The 21,821-nt window shown below is 43.4% G+C and overlaps 1 protein-coding gene across 1 annotated transcript in view; it reads right to left on the bottom strand.

Annotated features, from left to right (window-relative positions):
* LOC144681886 (microtubule-associated tyrosine carboxypeptidase 1-like) overlaps positions 1–20,372 on the bottom strand; it is a 52,536-nt gene extending 32,164 nt beyond the window's left edge. Inside the window, exon 1 of the mRNA XM_078543991.1 lies at positions 20,041–20,372. The gene's annotated coding sequence lies outside the window, so the exon portion shown is untranslated. The remainder of the gene's footprint in view (positions 1–20,040) is intronic.
* Positions 20,373–21,821: the final 1,449 nt, after the last annotated feature.

Raw genomic sequence — 21,821 nt, 5'->3', positions numbered from 1 at the left:
CAAATTAATTAATTAAATAGAATAGAGATGGCTGGGCAGGAGATGCGTTGCAGCTGTAGTATGTGGGCGCTGGTGGTCGTCAGTGCGATCCGCCCTGGCCACATCTGCAACAAGTCTTGGCTGCTCGAGGAACTTTGGCTCAGAGTTGATGAGCTAGAGTCTGAGCTGTGGACACTGCGACACATCAGGGAGGGGGAGTGTTACCTGAACACTGTGTTTCAGGAGACTGTCACACCCCTTAGATTAATTACATCAAATTTGGACTGTGGTCAGGGACAGGAGGGTGAGGCAGGTATGAGGATCCAGAACTTAGCTTTGGAGGAGCCTTAGCCAGTGTCCTTGTCCAACAGGTACAAGGTTCTTGCTCCCAGTGTGGAAGAAGGGACAGACTACAGGGAGGATGAGCGAACTGACCACAGCACTGTGGTACATAGCGCCATTCAAGTTGGGGGAGAAAAGAGAAATGTAATAGTAATAGGGGATAGCATAGTTAGGGGAATAGATACTGTTCTCTGCAGCAAAGACAGAGAGCCCAAGGCTGTGTTGCCTACCTGGTGCCAAGGTTAAGGACATCTCTTCTGGGCTGGAGACGAACTTGGACTGGGTGGGGAAGGATCCAGTTGTCTTGGTCCACATAGATACCAATAACATAGGTAGGATTAAGAAAGAGGTTCTGCTGAGGGACTACAAGCAGCTCGGGGCTAAATTAAAAAGCAGAACCACAAAGGTAACAATCTCCGGATTACTACCCGAGCCACGTGCAAATTGGCGTAAGGTAAATAGGTTAGAGAGGTAAATACATGGTTCAAGGATTGGTGTGGAAGAAATGGGTTCTGGTTCATGGGGCACTGGCACCAGTACTGGGGAAGGAGAGAGCTGTTCCGTTGGGACGGGCTTCATTTGAGCCATGCTGGGTCTAGTATCCTGGCGAATTGTATAACTAGGGTTGTAGATAGGACTTTAAACTAATTAGTTGGGGGAGGGTTCAATTGAAGGGAAGTTTAAAAAATCAAAAAGAAACAAGAGAGCAGAGGTGCAGCGTAGTGAAGAGGCGAATGATAATCAAAGCGTGACAGGAAGGGGCAGGGAATATAAGCAGAAGAGTGCAGCAGAAATTAGAGCCAGAATTAGTAATAATTGTAAAAAGTCAAAGCTTAAGGCTCTTTATCTGAATGCACGCTGCATTTGTAACAAGATAGACGAGTTGACGGCACAGATAGAAATAAATGAATATGACTTGATAGTTATTACAGGAACATGGTTGCAGGGTGACCAAGACTGGGAACTCAATATTCAAGTGTATTCGACGTTCCAGAAAAATAGGCAAAAAGGAAAAGGAGGTGGAGTAGTTTTGTTAATAAAGGAAGGTATCAGTGCGGTGGTGAGTAGCAATATAGGTGCAATAGATTGTGACATGAAATCAGTTTGAGTGAAAGTAAGGAATAGCAAGGGAAATAAGTCACAGGTGGGAGTTGTCTATAGGCCCCCGAAGAGTTGCCTCACTCTAGGACAAAGTATAAATCAGGAAATTATGGAGGAGTATAAGAAGGGCACTACAATTGTCATGGGTGATTTTAATCTGCATATTGACTGCACAAATCAGATTGGCAGGTGTAAAATGGAAGATGAATTTGTAGAATGCATCAGTGCATAGTTTCTTAGAGCGATACGTTTAAGGACCTACCTGGGAACAGGCTATTTTTAGATCTAGTAATGTGTAAAATAAGGTAGGATTAATAAGAGATCTCGTAGTTAAGGATCCTCTAGGGGTAGTGATCACAACATGGTAGAATTTCAAATTCAGTTTAAGGGCAAGCAACTCGGGTCTCAAGCCAGTGTCCTCAACTTAAATAAGGGCAATTACAGAGGTATGAAGAAAGAGCTGTCTAAAGCGGGCTGGGAAAATAGACTAAGGGGAAGGTCAGTGGATGAGCAGTGACAGGCATTTAAGCAGATATTCCATAAAGCTCAGCAAAAATGTATCCCTGTCAAAAAAGGACCCGATGAGAAGGATGACCCACCCGTGGTTAATGAAGGCGATCAAGGAGAGTATCCAATCAAAAACGAAGGCATACAAAGTGGCGAAACCTAACGGTAGATCAGAGGATTGGGAATTTTTTAGCAACCAGCAGTGGATGACTAAAAAGCTAATAATGAGGAAGAAAATTGATTATGAAAGTAAATTGGCAAGGAATATAAAAACAAACAGCAAGAGCTTCTACGGGTATTTAAAAAGAAAGTGAGTGGCTAAAGTGAGCGTGGGACCCTTGGAGGGTGCGACTGGAGGATTGATAACAGGGAAATGGCAGATAACTTAAACCAAAATTTGTATCGGTCTGCATGGTGGATAACACTATAAACATCCCAAAGATATCAGATAAGCAAGGAGCTAATGGGAGGAAAGATCTTGTAACAGTCTCTATCATGAAGGACAAAGTATTTGACAAACTAATGGGACTAAAGGCAGACAAATTGCCAGGACCTGATGGCCTACATCCAAGAGTTTTAAAGGAAGTAGCTGCAGACGTAGTGGAGGCATTGGTCAAAATATTCCAGAACTCACTGGGTTCTGAGAGGGTCCCAGCAGATTGGAAAACCGTCAATGTGATGTTCCTGTTCAAAAAGAGAGGGAGACAAAAAACAGGAAATTATACATCAGTCAGCCTAACATCTGTCATTGGGAAATACTAGAGCCCATTATTAAGGAAGAAATAGCAGGACATTTAGAAAAGCTTAACGCAATCAAACAGAGTCAACATGGTTTTGTGAAAGGGAAATCATGTCTGACAAGTTTGCTAGAGTTCTTTGAGGATATAACAAGCAGAGTCGTTAAAGAGGAACCGGTAGATGTAGTGTATTTGGATTTCCAGAAGGCATTCGATAAGGTGCCACATAAAAGGTTATTGCACAAGATAGGAGCTCACGATATTGGGGGTAATGTATTAATATGGATTGAGGATTGGTTAACACACAGACGACAGGGAGTCGAGATTAATGGGTCTTTTTCAGGTTGGAAAAATGTAACTAATGGAGTGCTACAAGGCTCAGTCCTAGGGCCTCAATTATTTACTATCCATATTATTGACTTGAAGGTGGGGGCAGAGTGTAATGTATCCAAATTTGCTGACGATACTAAAATAGGTGGTGGGGGCATATTGTGATGAGGACATAAGGAGATATAGACAGGTTGAGTGAGTGGGCAAAAACTCGACAGATGGCATTTAATGTAGGAAAGTATGAGGTCATGCACTTTAGTAGGAAGAATCAGAAGGCAGACTATTATTTAAATTGAGAGAGACTCCAAAAAAGTGCAGCACAGAGTGGGTGTTCTTGTGCATGAAACACAAAAAGTTAGCATGCAAGTGCAGCAAGTAATTAAGAAGGCAAATGGAATTTTGGCCTGTATTGCTAGGAGGTTGGAGTTTTAAAATATGGAAGTCTTGTAACAACTGTACAGGGTGTTGGTGAGGCTGTGCCTGGAGTACTATGTACAGTTTTGGTCCCTGTATTTAAAAAAGGATATACTGGCATTGGAAGCAGTTCAAAAGAGATTCACTAGGCTGATTCCTGGGATGAAGGGGTTGATTTATCAAGAACGGCTAAACAGGTTAGGCCTTTATTCATTAGAGTTTATAAGAATGAGGGATGATCTTATTGAAACATACAAGATTCTGAGGGGGCTTGACAGGGTAGATGTTGAGAAGATGTTTCCACTAGTGGGTGAATCTCGAACTAGGGGACATGGTTACAGAATAAGGGTACACTCATTTAAAACAGATGCAAAGGAATTTCTTCTCTCAGAGGGTAGTGAATGTCTGGAATTCTCTACCCCAGAGAGTTGTGTAGAGTAGAACACTGAAAGTATTTAAAGAGGAGGTAGATAGATTTTTGAAATATTGGAGAGTTGAGGGCTATGAGGAGCTGGCACAAAAGAGGAGTTGAGGCCTGGGGCAGATCAGCCAGGATCTTATTGAATGGTAGGCAGACTTGAGGGGCCGAATGGCCTACTCCTGCTCCTATTTCTTATGTTCTTATGTTCTTTTGTTATATTATAGATCTACAATCTAGTACAGTTGGATAGTGCGCTCCATTTAAACGCCAACAGGTTACACCTGGGGTGACCTGATGTTGATTGACGACCACAGTCATCCAAGTAGTGAGTCACTGTTCCCAACTGTATCCCTGGAAAAGCAGTGGATAGAAACAAACCTTCCCCAATGACAAAAAGAGGATTGGAACGAGTGTCAGAGACACTACTTATTGGCCTCTTCACTCCTGATCTCAGAGCAGAGTCAGGGGGCTGCTTATTTACCTGTTCATCCATGATACTAACTGGCTATTAAGGGAAGGAAGAAAGAACGATAAAAGGAACCTGATCACAAAACCAAAAGATGCCTGTAATTACAGATTTTTGAAAAAGTTAGAAGATCCCCAGTTGACCTTGAAGATGATGGCCCTCTTGAAATTCTATAGTCCATCTGGTGAAGGAACTCCCTGTTCGGGAATGCCAGGATTTTGACCCAGTGATGATGAAGAAATGGCAAAGTCAGTACAGTGGGTGAATTGGAGCTAGTGGCATTCCCACATGCTTGCTGCCCTTGTCCTTCTAGGTGTTAGAGGTCATGGGTTTGGAAGGTGCTGTTGAAGAAACCTCAGTGAGTTAATGTAGTGCATTTTGTAGATGGTACACATTGCTGCCACTGTGTGTTGATGGTGGAGGGAGTGAATGCTTGATTTGGTGGATGTGGCCCCAAACAAGTGGCTTGCTTCTTCCCTGCATATTGTTGAGCATCCTGATTGTTGATAAAGCTACATTCAAGCAGAGAGTATTCAATTGCACTCCCAATTTGTGCCTTGTAGATTGTCCCAAGGCTTTGGGGAGTCAAGAGTTGAGTCACTCATTGCAGAATACCCAGTCTCTGACCTGCTCTTTGTACCTACAGTAGCGATTTATGTGACTGTCCCCTTTAAGTTTCTGGTTCCCCTCCCCCACCACGCCCAGGATATTAATAGTGGGGAATTTGCTGATGGTAATGTCAAGGGGAGATGGTTAAATTATCTCTTGCTAGGAGATCTTTTTTTAGTTAATTTATTCATGGGATGTGGGTGTCGCTGACAAGGCCTGCATTCATTGCCCATCCCTAATGCCTTTGAGCTGGGTGGCTTGCTAGGCCATTTCAGAGGTCAGTTAAGAGTCAACTACAGTACTGCGAATCTGGAGTCACATGTAGGCCAAACCAGGTAAGGGTGGCAGATTTCCTTCCCTAAAGGGCATAAAGAGTTTTTTATGACAATCGATGATAGTTTCATGGTCACCATTACTGAGACTAGCTTTTGACAATTATTGCCTGGCACTTGCGTCTTCATATGAATGTTATTTGCGTCTTACTAGCCCAAGCCTGGATGTCAGGTCTTGCTGAACGTGTGTGCACATGCTTCATAATCTGAGAAATTGTGAATGAAACTGAATACCGTAAAATCAGTGAACATCCCCACTTCTGACCTCATGATGTAGAGTAGGTCACTGATGAAGTAGCTGAAGATGGGCCTGAAGTAGTTAGGCCTAGGATACTGCTGCTCATGCAGTGATGTTCTGGGGCTGAGATGGTTGGTCACCAATAACTACAACCATTTTCCTTTATGCTAGATATGACTCAAACCAATGGAGAGCTTTCCACCTGAACCTCATTAACTTCAATTTTACTCAGCTGTGGCTCAGTTCATAGCACCCTTGCCTTTGAATCAGAAGGTTGTGGGTTCATGTCCCACTCCCGGAAACCAAGAACTGTGAATGTACTCGAAAGAGTTACAATCTGTGACTCTTGATAACTCGAAAGAGTTAAAACTCAATCAAATTGATGGTAATCACTTTCACCTCACTACTGGAACTCAGCTCTTTGGTCCACATTTTGACAAAGGCTGTAATGAGATCTGCAGCTGAGTGGTCCTGGCAGAACCCAAACTTACCATGATAAGCAGGTTCCTGCTGGGGTCGTGCCACTTGATAGCACTATCATTGACATCTTCCATCACTTTGCTGCCAACTGAGAGTAAACTGATGGAGCAGTAATTGGCCAGATTGGATTTGTCCTGCCTTTGGTTGACAGGACATATTTGAGCTATTTTCCACTTTGCCGTGTAGATGCTAATTTTGGAGCTATACTGGAACAGCTTGCCTAAAAGGCCTGGCTGGTTCTGGGGCACAGGTCTTCAGCCCTCCAGCCCAGGTGTCTTTGCGACATATAGCCTTTACTGCGTCCAATGAGTTCAGCAGTTTCTTGATATCACATGGACAAAATCGAATTGACTGGAGACTGACATTTGTGATGGTGAAAATCACAGGAGGAGGATAAACTGGATCATCCACTTGGCACTTCTGGCTGAGGATGGTTAGAAGTGTCTCAGCCTTATCACTTGCAGGATTCCACCATTGTTGAGGATGAAGATGTTTATGATGCCTCCTCTCCCTGCTAGTTTTTTTTAAATTGCCCACCGCCTTTCATGTCTGGATGTGACAAGCTGTAGAGCTTTGATCTGATCCATTGGTTGTGGGATCGCTTAGCTCTCTCTATTGCTACTGTCATTTGGAAGGCATGTGTTTTGTATGCATGCTGTAGCTTCACCAGGTTGGCACCTCATTTTAGGTATGTCTGATGCTGTTCTCAGTATGCTGTTCTCCATGCTTCATTGAACCAGGGTTGGCCACCTTCCTTACTGGTAATGGTAGGGTAAGGGATATGTCAGACAGTGAGGTTACAGATTGTGGTTGAATACAATTCTACTCCTGCTGATGGACAACAGAATTTCATGAATGCCCAGTTTTAATATGCTCAGTCTTTTCTGAATCTATCCCATTTCACATAATGTCAGAGCCAAACATCATGCTGGAGTGTCCTCAGTATGAGGAACACACTTCCTCACCACAAGGATTCTGCAACAGGTAGTTTGGTGAGGACAAAGTCAAGGAGGTTTTTCTCCTCATGTTGGTTCTCTCACCACCTGCCAAAGGCCAGTGTGACCAGCTCTGTCAGTTGTGGTGCTACCAAGCAACTCTTATGTTGAAAGCCCCCACTCAGATTACATTCTGTGCTGCTGCCACCCTCATTCCTTCTTGTAAGTGGTGTGCTACATGCGAGTAATACTGATTCATTAGCTGAAGGAGGGCGGTAGGTGGTGATCAGTAAGAGATTTCCTTGCCCTTGTGTGACCTAATGCTATGAAACTTAATGGTGTCCATGGTCAATGTTAAGGACTCCCAGGTCTATTCCCTCCTGACTATATACCACTTTGCCGTGTGCCTTTGGTGGGCCTGTCCAGCCGGTAAGATAGATCATACCCAGGGACAGTGATTGAAGAGTCTGGGACAATGGCTAATGGCTACGATTCTGTGAGTATGACCACGTCAGGCTGTGAGTCAGCTCTCCCAATTCTGGCATAAGTCTTTAGATGTTAGTGAGGAGGACATTGCAAGGTCAACTTGCCAGGATGTGCCTTTTCCATGTCCAAACCTGATACTTAGGTCAAAGCCAAATGGTCCTCTGACTTAATTCTTATTGGACTTTTCTGTATCAGTCTGATACAACTGAGTGGCTTGCAAGGCCTATTCAGATGATAGTTAAGAGTCAACCACATTGCTGTGGGTCTGGAGTCACTTAGAGACCAGGCCAGGCAAACATGGCAGATTTCTTTCCATAAAGTCCATGAACCATTTGAGTGTTTATGACAATCTGATAACTTTATGCTCTCTATTACTGACATAAGCTTTTTAATTCCAGATCTAGTCAATTGGCTGAATTCATAATTCACAAGCCGCTGTAGTGAGATTTGAACTCAAGTCTCTGGATTATTATCCAAATTTCTGGATGACTTCTTCCATGACATAGCCACTATGCTACTTTCTCTTTAGTTCTCTGCCCATGGGCAGGTCCAACCCACAGCACCATGACCTCCACCACGGGTAGGGCAAGGAGGCGGTCCCAAATGCACCCCGGCTGGAACGAGGATCGAATCCTGTGCCATTGTCACCAATCTGATCCATACTGGCCATCCAGCCAATTGAAACCCCAAAGAGTTGAATTGCTGTGGCAACATGCATTTTACAAGCAAGTTGTTGTCCGGAGCTATGAATAGTGATGGTAGCGATACCAATTCCCTTTTCATCGCTTGGCTGATCACAAATCTCTCCCAATCTTGGCATATGTTGGAAGGAAGGATTTACAACTTGATACTCAACCTTTTTGGCTGTGTTATGAATGCACCTATTTGGCCACCAACTGCTAGAGTGGGACTTAAACCCAGAGCTTCTGGCTCAGTGGGAGGGATGCCACCCATTGTGCCACAAGACCTCCACTGTGTTATTTAATCTATGCTAAACACATGACCCCTTCCCTCTCTCAGGTAAAGCCCCTCAGATCTGCTCCCTGGTTATACAGAGCAGACACAGTCAGATAGTGGTATCACCATCCATTTGTGAAACTGTCAGTACACTTCTAATCATTGTAAACTCTCATTTGATTTTATTTCCTCTTTCCAGTTTATATTTTGTTTTCTCTGCTTTACCTATAGTCTCCTGATGCTGCAATTAATGGCCTAGCCCAGACAATGGATGCCAGGAGGCTATTCAAACACTGGGGCTGAGACTGATTTTGTACATCTGTACTTTTGAGCAAAAATCACTGAACCGTAATCAAGGAACCCTGCCCGACGTTTGTCCTCCAGACAGCTAATGCCATTTGAAATGCCCAAAATACTTCCCTTGCCTGAGCACAGAGCGAGGATTGAATCTGGCACAATCCTCTCACCGATATGGCACAGCAGCACCATACATTTATCCACTAAGTCATTCATTGCACATCACACGTCCACCCACTCCTGCGACCCCCGTTCCCCACCCCTCAATGATTATAAAAAACTTCTTAACCATCCATGGAATGTTAAACAGTGTGACACCACAGCTCCCAAAAGCAGCTTCAATACTCTCAGAATTGTCAAGTGTTCTTTTATCTTAAATGGAATCAAAAAGTCTATTGAGTGTTGGATGAGAGGAAGGACTGTAGGGACTCGTGTTTATATAATGCAATTCATGACCTCAGGACATTGCAAAGTGTTTTGCACCCAGTGAAATGCTTTTGAAGCATAGCAATTGGCAAAATTAGTAAAATTATTTAATAATTTATATTTAATAAAATAAATATTTACTACTAATAATAAAATCATGAAATTAATAAAACACCCGTTTTAGGTGTTGATTAAGGGATAAATAATGCCCAGGATAGCAGAGAGCTCCCCTGCACTTCTTCAAGTAATGCCAAAGGATCTGAAAAAAAGAGATCTTTTGTCAAAGCTTTTCATCTTGCACTCATCAGGATAATTCGCAAGAATACCAAATATGAAGGGAACAACGATTTATACTGTTTGAGAAGAGTGGTAAATGGTTGGCAAGTGGACTCTGATTGGTAGAGGCACTGCCATGGAGAATGCACCAGTTGATAGTGACTGACAGTTAACTGCCAAACATTGTTTAAAATTTAAACCAGGCAGCTTTACTCTGGTTGAACAAGGCATTGCCCTGAGGAATGAACCAGCGAATGGCTATAATTTATTTGTTTAACTGAAACGGGCGCAATGTACATCTTCTTTCTGTCTGCAAAAAACAGGGCCATGTGTATTAATAAAAGTAGCTTCCAGGTACATGCAAATATGCCACACTGCGACCCTGACTGACAATCTTAAATTTGTTGTCAGTGTAATTCTTAGCGCTCTGAGGATTGTTTAGCAAACATTGTCCAATCGTGGAATGTCGGACACTGTGTTTTGAGTTTTGCAAGCATGGGCTGGTTAGGAGAGTCTGTATCTTGCCTGTTGAAGGGACATGCTGACTGATATGATCCACCAGTCTTTGGGACATACAGCCTAGCATCACAATGGCACTGAAATTCATATACCACATTACTCATATATGTGATAGGCAGAACGTCTTTTTGGCTTGATGGCAGCATCCTGTTAGTAGTGAATACCACTCGTGTTGCTACTGCATAGAAGCAGCGTGAAACAACTAGCTAAATCTGTTGCTTGGCAATCAGAGGTCTGCAGCTCTTTTGCTCAGCAGTGCCACTGGGGAAACGACATATGCCAGAGGCCCAGCATAATGGAGCAACCCAGGCCAAAAGTAAGTGAAGGCAGGAAAGCTTTCACAGGGCGGGCGTTATGGGGGAGGGGAGTGTATGGGGTTGGCCCCAAGGGCAGGGGAGTGGCTCTCAATGGGTCCTCCACCCCAATGCCAAATAATTCAATCGGGCACCTAGAGCCTTAAAATGAGAGATCACTCCCCCAACCCCAAGATCCCCAAGAGACCACAAGTAGCCCTGCACAGGTTTGCTCATGGCGCTCCCCACATGGTGACAGGCCCACCTAATGCAGGATTATTACCAGTGGCAGCAGGATGAGGTCCTTAAGTGGACATTAATTGCCCATTTAAGAGCCTCAATTGATGGCAAGGTGGAAAGGTCCTCCATGGGCCTTCCATCATGGCTATGCATACCTACATGCATGCACACATGCAGTCACTTCTAGATTCTACATAATAAAAGTCCCATAGAGGCTGTAGTCAGAGTGGTAGCGTTAGTCTTCAAATCACACACTGGGGTGGGAATATCAGTCAAAGTTCTTCGTCATGATTGCTGCTCCATCACCACTGTTAGATTACGCACATTTATAGGTACTGGGAGGAGGAGGACAGTATCTGATGCCTCCAATAGTAAGTAGTCTACTGACCATCTTTTTTTGGTGTTCTGTTCTGACACTACTCTATTTGAGAGTCTCCAAAGCAAACTTTGATTATTCCATCCAGAGTAGACTTTTTGCTTTCCAAAGGAGATCATACTCTATCCCATAGAGACAGGCCCCAACAGACAGGGTAGGTTTAGGCACAGGTAACACTTGTGGACTCCCAAGTATGTCTTGGTTTTGTGCTGGAGTTTAACCAGCTAAATTACCAGTCCTTACAGCTCTAAATAGGGGCAGTAGATTAAACTTGTTTTTCTTTATTCATTCATTGGATGTGGGTGTCGCTGGCTGGGCCAGCATTTATTGCCAATCCCCAATTGCCCTTGAGAAGGTGGTGGTGAGCTGCCTTCTTGAACAGCTGCAGTCCATGTGGTGTAGGTACACCCACAGTGCTGTTAGGGAGGCAGTTCCAGGATTTTGACCCAGCAACAGCGAAAAAACAGAGATATATTTCTAAGTCAGAATGATAAGTGGCTTGGGGGGAAACTCCCAGGTGGTGGTATTCCCATGTGTCTGCTGACCTTGTCCTTCTAGGTGGCAGTGGTTGTGAGTTTGGAAGGTGCTCTCTAAGGAGCCTTGGTGAGTTCCTGCAGTGCATCTTGTAGATGGTACACACCGCTGCCACTGTTCATCGTTGGTGGAGGGAGTGAATATTTGTGGATAGGGTGCCAATCAAGCAGCTGCTTTACCCAGGACAGTGTCAAGCTTCTTGAGTGTTGTTGGAACTGCACTCACCCAGGCAAGTGGAGACTATTCCATCACATTCCTGACCTATGCCTTGTAGATGGTGGACAGGCTTTGGGGAGTCAGGAGGTGAGTGCTCACCTAAATTCCTAGCCTCTGATCTGCTCTTGTAGCCACAGTATTTATATGGCTAGTCCAGTACAGTTTCTGGTTAATGGTAACCCTAGGATGTTGACAGTGGGGGATTCAGCGATGGTAATGCCATTGAATGTCAAGGGGTGATGGTTAGATTCTCTCTTGTTGGAAATGGTCATTGCCTGGCACTTGTGTGGCACAAATGTTACTTGCCACATGTCAGCCCAAGCCTGGATATTGTCCAGGTCTTGCTGCATTTGCACATGGACTGCTTCAGTATCTGAGGACACTGATGCTGGGGAGATGCAAGTATTGCATTAAATTTATAGCTTAACTACTTAAACTACTTAATATAATCATAAATAACAGTTCAGTGATATTTCTGAACTTGAAACCTAACTAGTTAAATAAAAGATAATAAATATGGCAGGGCAAGTGATGTGTTGCAGCTGCAGAATGTGGGTTTGGTGATGTGTGATCCACAGCAACCACACTTGCATAAATGTCTGCAGCTCGAGTAACTTTGAATCAGAGTTGATGATCTGGAGTCCGAGCTTCAAACGCTGTGATGCACCAGGGAGAGGAAAAATTACCTGGACACAATTTTCCATATGGCAGACACATCCCTCAGGCTAGGTACTTCTGATCTGGACTGTGGTCAGGGTCAGGAGAGTGCGACTGCACATGAAGTAGGTATGGCAACCCAGAAGGTAGCAATGGAGAAGCCTCAGATCCTGCAATTGTTCAACAAATTTGAGGTCCTTCCAGCTGGTGTGGAAGAGAGTGTGGACTGCAGGGTGGATGAGCAAACTGACCACGCACCATGGTGCAGGGAGCCATTCAAATGGAAGAAGTAAAAAGGTATTTAGTTGTAGTAGGGGACAGTAGTGTTAGGGGATGGATACTGTTATTTACAGTTAAGAGCATGAGCCCTGAAGGCTGTGTTGCCTACCCGTTGCTAAGGTTAAGGACATCTCCTCTGGGCTGGAGAGGAACCTGGGAGTGGGAGGGAAAGGATCCATTAGTCATGGTCCAGGTGGGCACTAATGGCATAGGTAGGACTAAGAAAGAGATTCTGCTGAGGGAGTGTGAGCAACTAGGGACTAAATTAACAAGCAAAACCTCAAAAGGAAATAATTTCTGGGTTACCAGCTGAGCCATAAGCAAATTGCATTGGATAAATAAGATTAGAGAGTTGAATGCTTGGCTCAAAGATTGGTGTGGGAGAAATGGGTTTCAATTCACAGAGCAGTGTTACCATTACTGGGGGAAGAGGACCAATGTCCTGGCAAGTTGTATAAGTAGAGCTGTTTTTAGGAAACAGAGATAGTTTAAGTAAGTTATATTTGTATTTGTGGGTGTTAGGGATGAGTTTTAACTTTAAAGTTTAAGTTTGATTTGTATTTCTGTATTTGTGTGTTAAGAAAATGTCACGTTGAGTTTTAGTTTCACTTTAAAAGGTGCCTGCATTTCTAGTGAGTTTTATGACTCCTAAAGAGAAACTGAGAAAACAAGAGTATAAAAACTGTGCTGTTGCCTAGCAACAGGAGTCCAGAGAGGCAAGACCCACCAATGCACACATACACAGAAAAACTAAAGAAACAGCAGTGTTGAGTTTAGTTTGAAGACAGCTTACAGAAGAAACCGAGAAGGGGCAGATAGCCAGTCCCAAGCTAAAGTTGGTTGAAAGTAGCTGTCAGAGAGAGACTGGAGCAAAAGAGTCAGATAGTCCCAAGAAGACCTTCTAGTCAAAGGAAGGACAGAAACCTGGCAAAGGTCCAATTAAGTGAAGTTAAGAGTGAGGAGTAGAGAAAGGCTCCAAGCTTCAAGCTTAAAGAGGTAAAGACTTGTGAGGAGTCAGAAGGTCCAAAGAGACAACTGAAGGTCTGCAACTCTTTGCTATGGGCATGTGAAGCAGTGGTACTGTTGACGGCTGAATCGGTGAGAGAGGGTGTGGAAGACAGCTTGAATGCATATGGTGACCCAGGGGAGAGGAACATCGGAAGGAAAGTTTGAAACTGGAGGTGAACCCTTGCGGAAGGAATCTGAGAGCTCTGAAGAAGAGTCATATTGACTCAAAACATTAACTCTGTTTCTCTCTCCACAGATGCTGCCAGACCTGCTGAGCTTTTCCAGCATTTTCTGTTTTTGTTTCAGATTTCCAGCATCCGCAGTATTTTGCTTTTATCTTAAGAGTGTAAGATAGTTTTTGTAACTTGTGCTATCCTTACAAATCTATATATATCTGTAAAGGTACATTGTGGGTGAAGGAGTATTGTAATATAGTTCATCTTTTCTTGTTAAATAAATGTTTTATTCTTTTTGTTAAAAGTTCATCATCTGACTCTGTTCAGTAGCCACTCTCCATGTATCTAAACAAACAAATTAAAAGTTAGGATCTACCAAGTTGGGTTTGACTCTGGGATCAGGCTTGTGCAGTGGTAACATCAGCTGGGATCATAACACTGTACAGTGGGGTTTAAACTAAATAGTGCAGTGGGCAGTGGGTGGGGAGGGGCAGTGTTCACGTGAGGGGAGGTTTGGAAAGCTAATTAGATAGGTCAAGGCAATAGTTTTTTAAATTTATTCGTTCCTGGGATGCAGACGTCTCTGGACAGGCTGGCATTTATTGCCCATTCCCAATTGCCCTTTAGAAGGTGGTGATGAGCTGCCTTCTTGAACCACTGCAGTCCCTGTGTTGTAGGAACCCACAGTGCTGTGAGGGAAGGAGTTTAAGGATTTTGACCCAGCGACAGTGAAGGAATGGCAATATAGTTCCAAGTCAGGATGGCTAGTAGCTTGGAGGGGAACATGCAGGTGATGGCATTCCCATGCATCTGCTGCTCTTATTCTTCCAAGTGATGGAGGTCATAGGTTTGGAATGTGATGTAGAAGGATTAGGGTGGCAATATAGGTAATGGTAACCAGAATGTGACAGGAAGGGAGACAGCATACAAACATAAGAGTGAACCAGCAAATATGGTCAGAATGTGGGAAAATAGATTTAAACTAATAGAGGGGGAGGAGGGTTTTGGTCGAGGGCTTTGGAAATCCAAAGATAAAAGCTGAGGCAATAGGAAAGTATTTTGATGAGGGTAAAGACAAGCTGAGTGCGACAGGAAGGGACAGAAAGTTAACGATAATAGCAGAGAGTAAGGTCCTTACAGGGAATATTCGTTTTAAAAAAATTGAAGTCACTTTATTTGAATGTGTGGAGCATCCGCAATAAGATTGATGAACTAGTGGTACAAATAGAGATAAATGGTTTAGATCTAAATGCCACACCAGAGAATGGTTACAAGGTGACCAAGGTTGGGAAATAAATATTCCAGGGTACACAACATTTCAAAAAGGCAGGAAGAATGGAAAAGGAGTGCTAGCCCTGGTAATAAAGGATGACATAAGGACATTTGTGAGAAAGTATCTTGGCTCATAAAATTAGGAAGTAGAATCAGTAAGGGAGGAGATTAGGAACAGCAAATGTTAGAAAATGGTGGTGGGAATAGTTTATGGGCCCACTAACAGTAATTATGTCATTGGATAGAGTGTTAAATGAGATATTATTGGAGCTTGTAACAAAGGCAATGTAATAGTTTAATCTTCATGTATAATGGACCAATCAAATTGGCAAAGCTGGTCTGGATGAATTTGTAGAATGCTTTCATGTCAGCTTCCTGGAACAATATGTTTTGGAACCAACTAGGGATAAAGCTATTTTAGATCTAGTATTGTGTAATGAGGCATTGTTAATTAGTAATCTCATAGTAAAAGATCCACTGGGAAATAGTGATCATTATGATCATAATACAATTGACTTCCACATTAATTTTGAAAACAGAATACTCAAATCTCCAACAAGAAACTCAAACAAAGCCAATTACATAGGCATGAAGGGAAAGCTGGCTAAGGTTGGTTGGGTAAATAGATTAAATTGTTTTGTGGAAGATAAACAGGCAGGAAACACTTAATGGAATAATTCAAAAGGTTCAACAAAAATACATTCCACTGGAGAACAAAAACTCAGCGAGAAAGATCCATCCTGTGCTAACTAAGAAGGTTAGGGATAGTATTAGATTAAAAGCAAAGGCTTATAATGTTGCAAAGGATATCAATAAGCCTGAGGATTGGCAGTGTTTTAGAGGTCAGCAAAGGTCCACCAAAAAGTTGATAAAAGAGAAAATATAGAATATGATGGTAAACTGGGTAGGAATATAAAAACAGATTGTAAGAGCTTTTATAAGAATATAAAAAGGAAGAGAGTAGCTAAAGTAAATGTTGGTCCCTTAGAAGCAGAGACAGGAGAAATTATGGGGAATGAGGAAATGGCCAAGACATTGAACAAATATTTTGTGTTTGTCTTCACAATAAAAGGCATAAGTTACATACCAGAAATGGAAAGTAATCTAGTGGCTAATAAGAGGAAATTAAGGTAATTAATATCAACAGAGAAGAAGTGCTGGAGAAACTCAAGGGACTAAAATCCAACAAATCCCCAGTACTTGATGGCCTACACCCTAGGATTCCAAAGGAAATAGCTGTAGCAATAGTGGACATGCTGGCTACGATTTCCCAAAATTCCCTAGATTCTGGATCAGTCCCAGCAGTTTGGAAGTTAGCAAATATAACACCACTATTCAAGAAAAGAGGGAAAGAGAAAATAGAATTGCAGGCTAGTTAGTTTGACATCAGTCATTGGGGAAGTGTTATTGAGGAAGTCTTAACAATGCACTTAGCAAAGCATAGTTTGATGAGAACAAGACAATATGGTTTTACGAAAGGGAAATTATGTTTGACAAATTTATTAGAGTTTTTGGGGATGTACATAGTAGGGTTGATAAAGGGGAACCAGTAGATGTAGTGTACTTGAATTTCAAAGAGGCATTCAATAAGGTGCCATAAAAAAGGTCAATACACAAGATAAGGGCTCATGGAGTTGAGGGTGATATATCAGCATGGATAGAGGATTGGTCAATGGACAAGAAGCAGAAAATAGGGAAAAATTGGGCATTTTAAAGTTGGCAGGCTGTGACTAGTGGAGTGCCGAAGGATCAGTGCCAGGCCTCAGCTATTTAACATCTATATTAATTACTTAATCAAAGAGACAGAGAGTAATTCATCAGCTAACAACACAAAGCTAAGTGGGAATGCAAACTGTGAGGAGGACACAAAGAGGCTGTAAAGAGATATAGATAGGTTACCTGAGTGGGCAACAAGGTGGCAGATGGAATAAATGTATGGAGGAAGTATGAGGTTATTTATTTTGGTCATAAGAGTAGAAAAGCAGAATATTTTTTTAAAAGGCACACAACTTGTTGATGTGCAGATAGACTTGTGTGCACTGGTACAAAGGAACACAAAGTTATCATGCAGGTACAGCAAGCAATTCGGAAGGCAATTGGCATGCTGTCCTTTATTTAAGGGGACTGGGGTACAAGAATAAAGAAGTCTTGCAATAATTGTATAGAGCTTTGGTGAGATCTGGAGTAGTGTGTGCAGTTTTGGTCTTCATAATTAAAAAAGGATATACTTTCATTGGAGGTGATAGAGCGGAGGTTCACTAGATTGGTCCCTGGGAGGAGAGGGTTGCCCCATGATGAGAGGCTGAGTAAATTGGATCTATATTCTCTGGAGTTTAGAAGAATGCAAGGTGTTCTCATTGAAACTTTCAATATTATGGTGGGGTGGATACTGAAATGTTGTTTCCCCTGGCTGGGGAAGCTCGAACAAGGGGCCACATTTTCAGAATAGAGAGCCGATCATTTAGGATGGAGATGAGGAGAAATTTCTTCACTCAAGAGGGTTGTGAATCTTTGTAATCCTCTACCCCAGGATGTTGTGTATGCATATATTTGAGGCTGAGATAGACAGATTTTTGGTCTTTCAGGGAATCGAGGGATATCGGGAGTTGGCGGGAAAGGGGAGTTGAAGCCCAAGATCTGCCATGATCACAAACCCTCTTACCTGGGAGACTCTCCCCGCTCTACAGCTTATTTATGGGCCAAAAACATCTCTTTGGTCCTGTCCTCCTATTTGTCTGACATTCCACTCCTGCCTGCACAGCAGTTGTTGGCTCCCGCCCATTTTAGGTGGGTAACTGAAGTGGGGCATGCAGATAAAATTTGGGAGTTAAAATAGTGGGAAACTGTTCCCAATCAAGGGAGCATCAAGAACTAGAGGGTACAGATTCAAAATGATTGGCAATAGGAGTAAAAGTGATGTGAGGAAAAATATTTTCACCCAGAGGGCGGTTGGAGGCAGGTTCAGTCAAGGTATTCAAAAGGGAATTGGACTGCTATCTGAAAAGAGAGAATGTGCAAGGTGACAGGGATATGGCAGGGGAGTGGGACTAGGTAGAATGGCACTTCAGAGAGCCAGTGCAGACTCGATGGACTGAATGGCCTCCTTCTGCACTGTAAAGATTCTGTGAATGGCAGAGCAGGCTCAATGGTTCATATGGTCTTCATCTTCTCCTATTTATGTTTTAATGCACTGAAATACTGATCACCATCTCACACAGAAGGGGTACTTAGGATGCAAGGCAGTGGGAGGAGGGGAGTTGGTATTTGCTGCATCTCATGCCAGAAGATGAAGACAAGGGTTCTTCTAGCTCGTCAAACTTTGTATTCGGCAAATCATCTTCCATTGTTTCCAACACACTCCTACATCTTTCCCCCACACTCCAGCATTCCAGAAGCAGCAGTCCCTGTATGACACTCTGAATCATTTTCCTCTCACAGCTTCTCTTCTCGCCCTGGCAGTTTCCCATGCAAGTGAACCCATTGACCTTGTACTTCCTCCAATCTAGTACTTGGGGTAGGTGCTGCAGGTGGTGGTCTCCTCTACATCAGCGAGATCAAACAGAGATTAGTGAATTGTTTATCTAAACAACTGGCTTTGCCCTCATGTCCGAACCAAAGCTCCCCGCTCTCCAACCATTTCAAATTTCTATCCCACTCCCAATCTGCCTTTTCAATCTTTAGCTATTCCCTCGCCCTGTCTCGTACAGCTGTTCCATGCCCTCAATATGCACCCTACAGCCTCCTGTTAATATCACATCTGCCATGTAACCACCTCCTGAACCCCACAGAAGCATTTCTCCGTAATTAAATGCCTTCTCCTGTGTCCACGTTGTGTTCTCTCTCCCCGCCCGCGCCCCTTTGTTCTGTTCCTCTTTAAAATGCTGCTTCTTTGTAATACCTTCAAATCCGGCACAGGACTCGAGGCGGGGGTGGTGATTCTGGAGACCCCTCTCTCCAGAAATCCTGACTACTTCATTTAATATAAAAAACATTTCTTTTCATAATTTGCAAACATAAATTCCAATAAATTCAGATATGTTGAAGATTGCGCGTTCTAAATGCAAAGATGTGTTGATATGTCTTATAAACTATAACAGGGTTTAGATGTCGAATAAAAACATTTGTGCAGCTTCAATATTGACTAAAACACATTGTTCATTTGGAGATCTTTTCTCACAGTTTCAAATCCACGAACCCAAACTGGCCACGCTGCTATCCGTAGTTTATGCATTGCTGAGATCTGATTGTCGAGATATCAGATAAAATAATATACCAAGCAACTTTAAAATACAGGACTTATTGAATTGTTCTAAAGCTTGGATAGACGACATAATATTGAGCTGATTTGGGGGCTCGGATTGGTCGACTTTGGACTACAAAGATTTTAGTTTGTGGGACTCCTGACCATCTCCGATAGCCCCCACCCCCGCAGTCTGACAACTGCTACACATTCCAGCCACCGAGACCACCTGATCGGATTCTCGGCAGTGGGTGGGTCAGTAACAGACAATAGAATAATCATAGGGTACAGGGAGGGTGTCTACTCCTGGTTTAAAGGGAGACAGGTAAGGAGAGCATAAAAACACATTGTGTTAAACAAAACAAAATTTACACGGCTTAATTGTCCAGATGATTTCAGCATTTGAACTGCTACTTAACAAAGCAACGTCAGTATAAAAATAATCAGAGCGATCTCCCGTGCAAGATTACACAAGATGACACAAGTGTACAAGAGCTTTGTATTAAACGCGCCCTCCTCGCAATGGCCCGCCTGCCGATTGTTCAGCTAACAGATTGTTGGACAATGTCGGTCTGTATAGCGCAGAACGGGACTCGCTCCCACAATAAACATTTCACCATTTCTCTCTCACACACACAAACACACACACAGTCAAAGGTTGGTGGTAACTCTCCCTTAGTCGACTTTGACATTTGTAATCGAGCGGTCGCCCGTCTGCCACAGAATTTTCCCTATATGGGCACAAACTGCGGCAATTACCTAAAAATATCTACAACAAGAACAAAAAAAAATCAACAACTGTGGAACATTTGTCTGGACAATTGCTTTTCCGATCTGAGCTACTTTCTTTAATCAGATTTTATCCACATAAAGCGAAAATAAAATCGTCCCACTTACATAAATCAGTCGTTACAAGAGTGTGTTCCCCAATAAATGAACTCCCACCCCCACACACACACGGTGGAGGGTGTCTTGGTTTAAAAACCTTCCATTTGCAGTTTTTATCTTCTCTCCAAGGGCTGCGGAGGAACCCAAATGCAGGCTGGTGGAGGCGCTAATCTAAGACAGTCTAAGGGAATGGATATAAAGGGAAGCAGCTGATCACACACAGGCTGACAGCCACAGCTAACGCTCGCTATTATTAACTCAGACTGCGAGCAGACCATCGCAGTGCACTCGTTGCATCTTCCCGATGGAGAACGGGCGGTACTTGGGGGACTTGCTCTGAGGTCCTTGTCTCCCCCCCGCCCCCCACACATACACTGCAGCCGGAGCTGGGAGGGCGGGGAATGTTACTCCTGCTGCTGACGGATGAATGGAGAGCGGCTTCCCCAGCGCCAGATCCTGGGGACCAGCAATCTGCTGCTGAGTCGGCTCATTTCTGATCATCATGACTCAATCTCCTCTATAACATGTATGGGATCTTTCATTAACGCGCTGGCCAATATTAAGAGGCAATAAATATTCACTAAAGTTTGGAAAGGCTCCGAGTCCGATTTTCCCTGCCACTCTGCGTTATGAGTGATGTTTCTTTTCGAGGCGCCCAGGTATTTGTTTTATATTCGTTCATTCTTAATCCCCCTTGAGAACTGAGCAGCTTGCTAGGCCATTTTTTTAAGAGTCAACAACATTGCTGTGGGTCTGGAGTCACATGTAGGCCAGACCAGTTAAGGATAATAGATTCCCTTTCCTAAAGGACATTAGTGAACCAGATGGGTTTTTACAACCATTGGCAATGGTTTCCTAGTCATTATTTGACTTTTAATTGAATTCAAATTTACTATGGTGGGATTTGGACATGGGCCCCTGACCAGAGAATTACCTGAGGCATCTGGAGTAATAGTCCAGTGCACCACTACACCACTACCTCCGCTCTGCAAGCACAGGTAGGTCAGAAAAAACCATGACCCAGAAATTAATGACGCCAGGTATCTCCTGGCTTAGCGCCATGAATTGGCTGGCATTCAACCTTCAGATAATTAATTGGTCCAGAATTTGCAAGTTTTTTTGCGCCGTTATTACCGCTCTGAGTTTGGCCACAACAAGCTCTGGTTAAGAGGAAGATCCTAAAGTTGCTGCTCTTTCATACACTGTTGGGCCATAGGCTGTGTTTGGGCCTCCTCTGCCCACCCCCCCCCACCCCCATTGACCAAGCAACAATCACTAACATGTTGAGAGAGTTCTGGCAATGCAGCTTTCTTTAAGGTCAGGGACGAGTGCCATTGCTTCACTGTTGACCGCAGATTTTGAGCCATTGGCCTGGAATTTCTGATGGCAACAGCGGTGAATGTTCAGACGCTCACCATCGTGTGTTGGCACCCTGAGGAAGACCTGACCCACACACATGCACTGTATTTACTCAGAAAATTTAAGCTTCTGATGGGTAGAATTACTCTGCCCAGGCCACTCCAAGAAAGTATCTGACACTGACCTTAATGATGGACACTTGGTCTTGATGCCCTATATTTATTCTTACTCTTACTTTACTTACCCTATGCTTATTCTCCCAGCAGAGGAGAGTGATTAACAGCAGGAGCTGTTAATGAAGACCTAAAAAACATCCTGTCCACCCTCCAACCCCCACCCGAAAATGGTTACCCCCCCTTCCCCACATCTCCGACAATGCTCACCCCCACAACCTCAACACTGCTCACTCCCTCACACTAAAACTTCCTTCC

The sequence above is a fragment of the Cetorhinus maximus genome, chromosome 6 (genome assembly GCF_964194155.1).
Source record: "Cetorhinus maximus chromosome 6, sCetMax3.hap1.1, whole genome shotgun sequence".
NCBI lineage: Eukaryota > Metazoa > Chordata > Chondrichthyes > Lamniformes > Cetorhinidae > Cetorhinus > Cetorhinus maximus.
The sequence above is the reverse complement of the archived record's forward strand: the minus strand, read 5'-3'. Positions and strand labels throughout refer to the sequence as shown.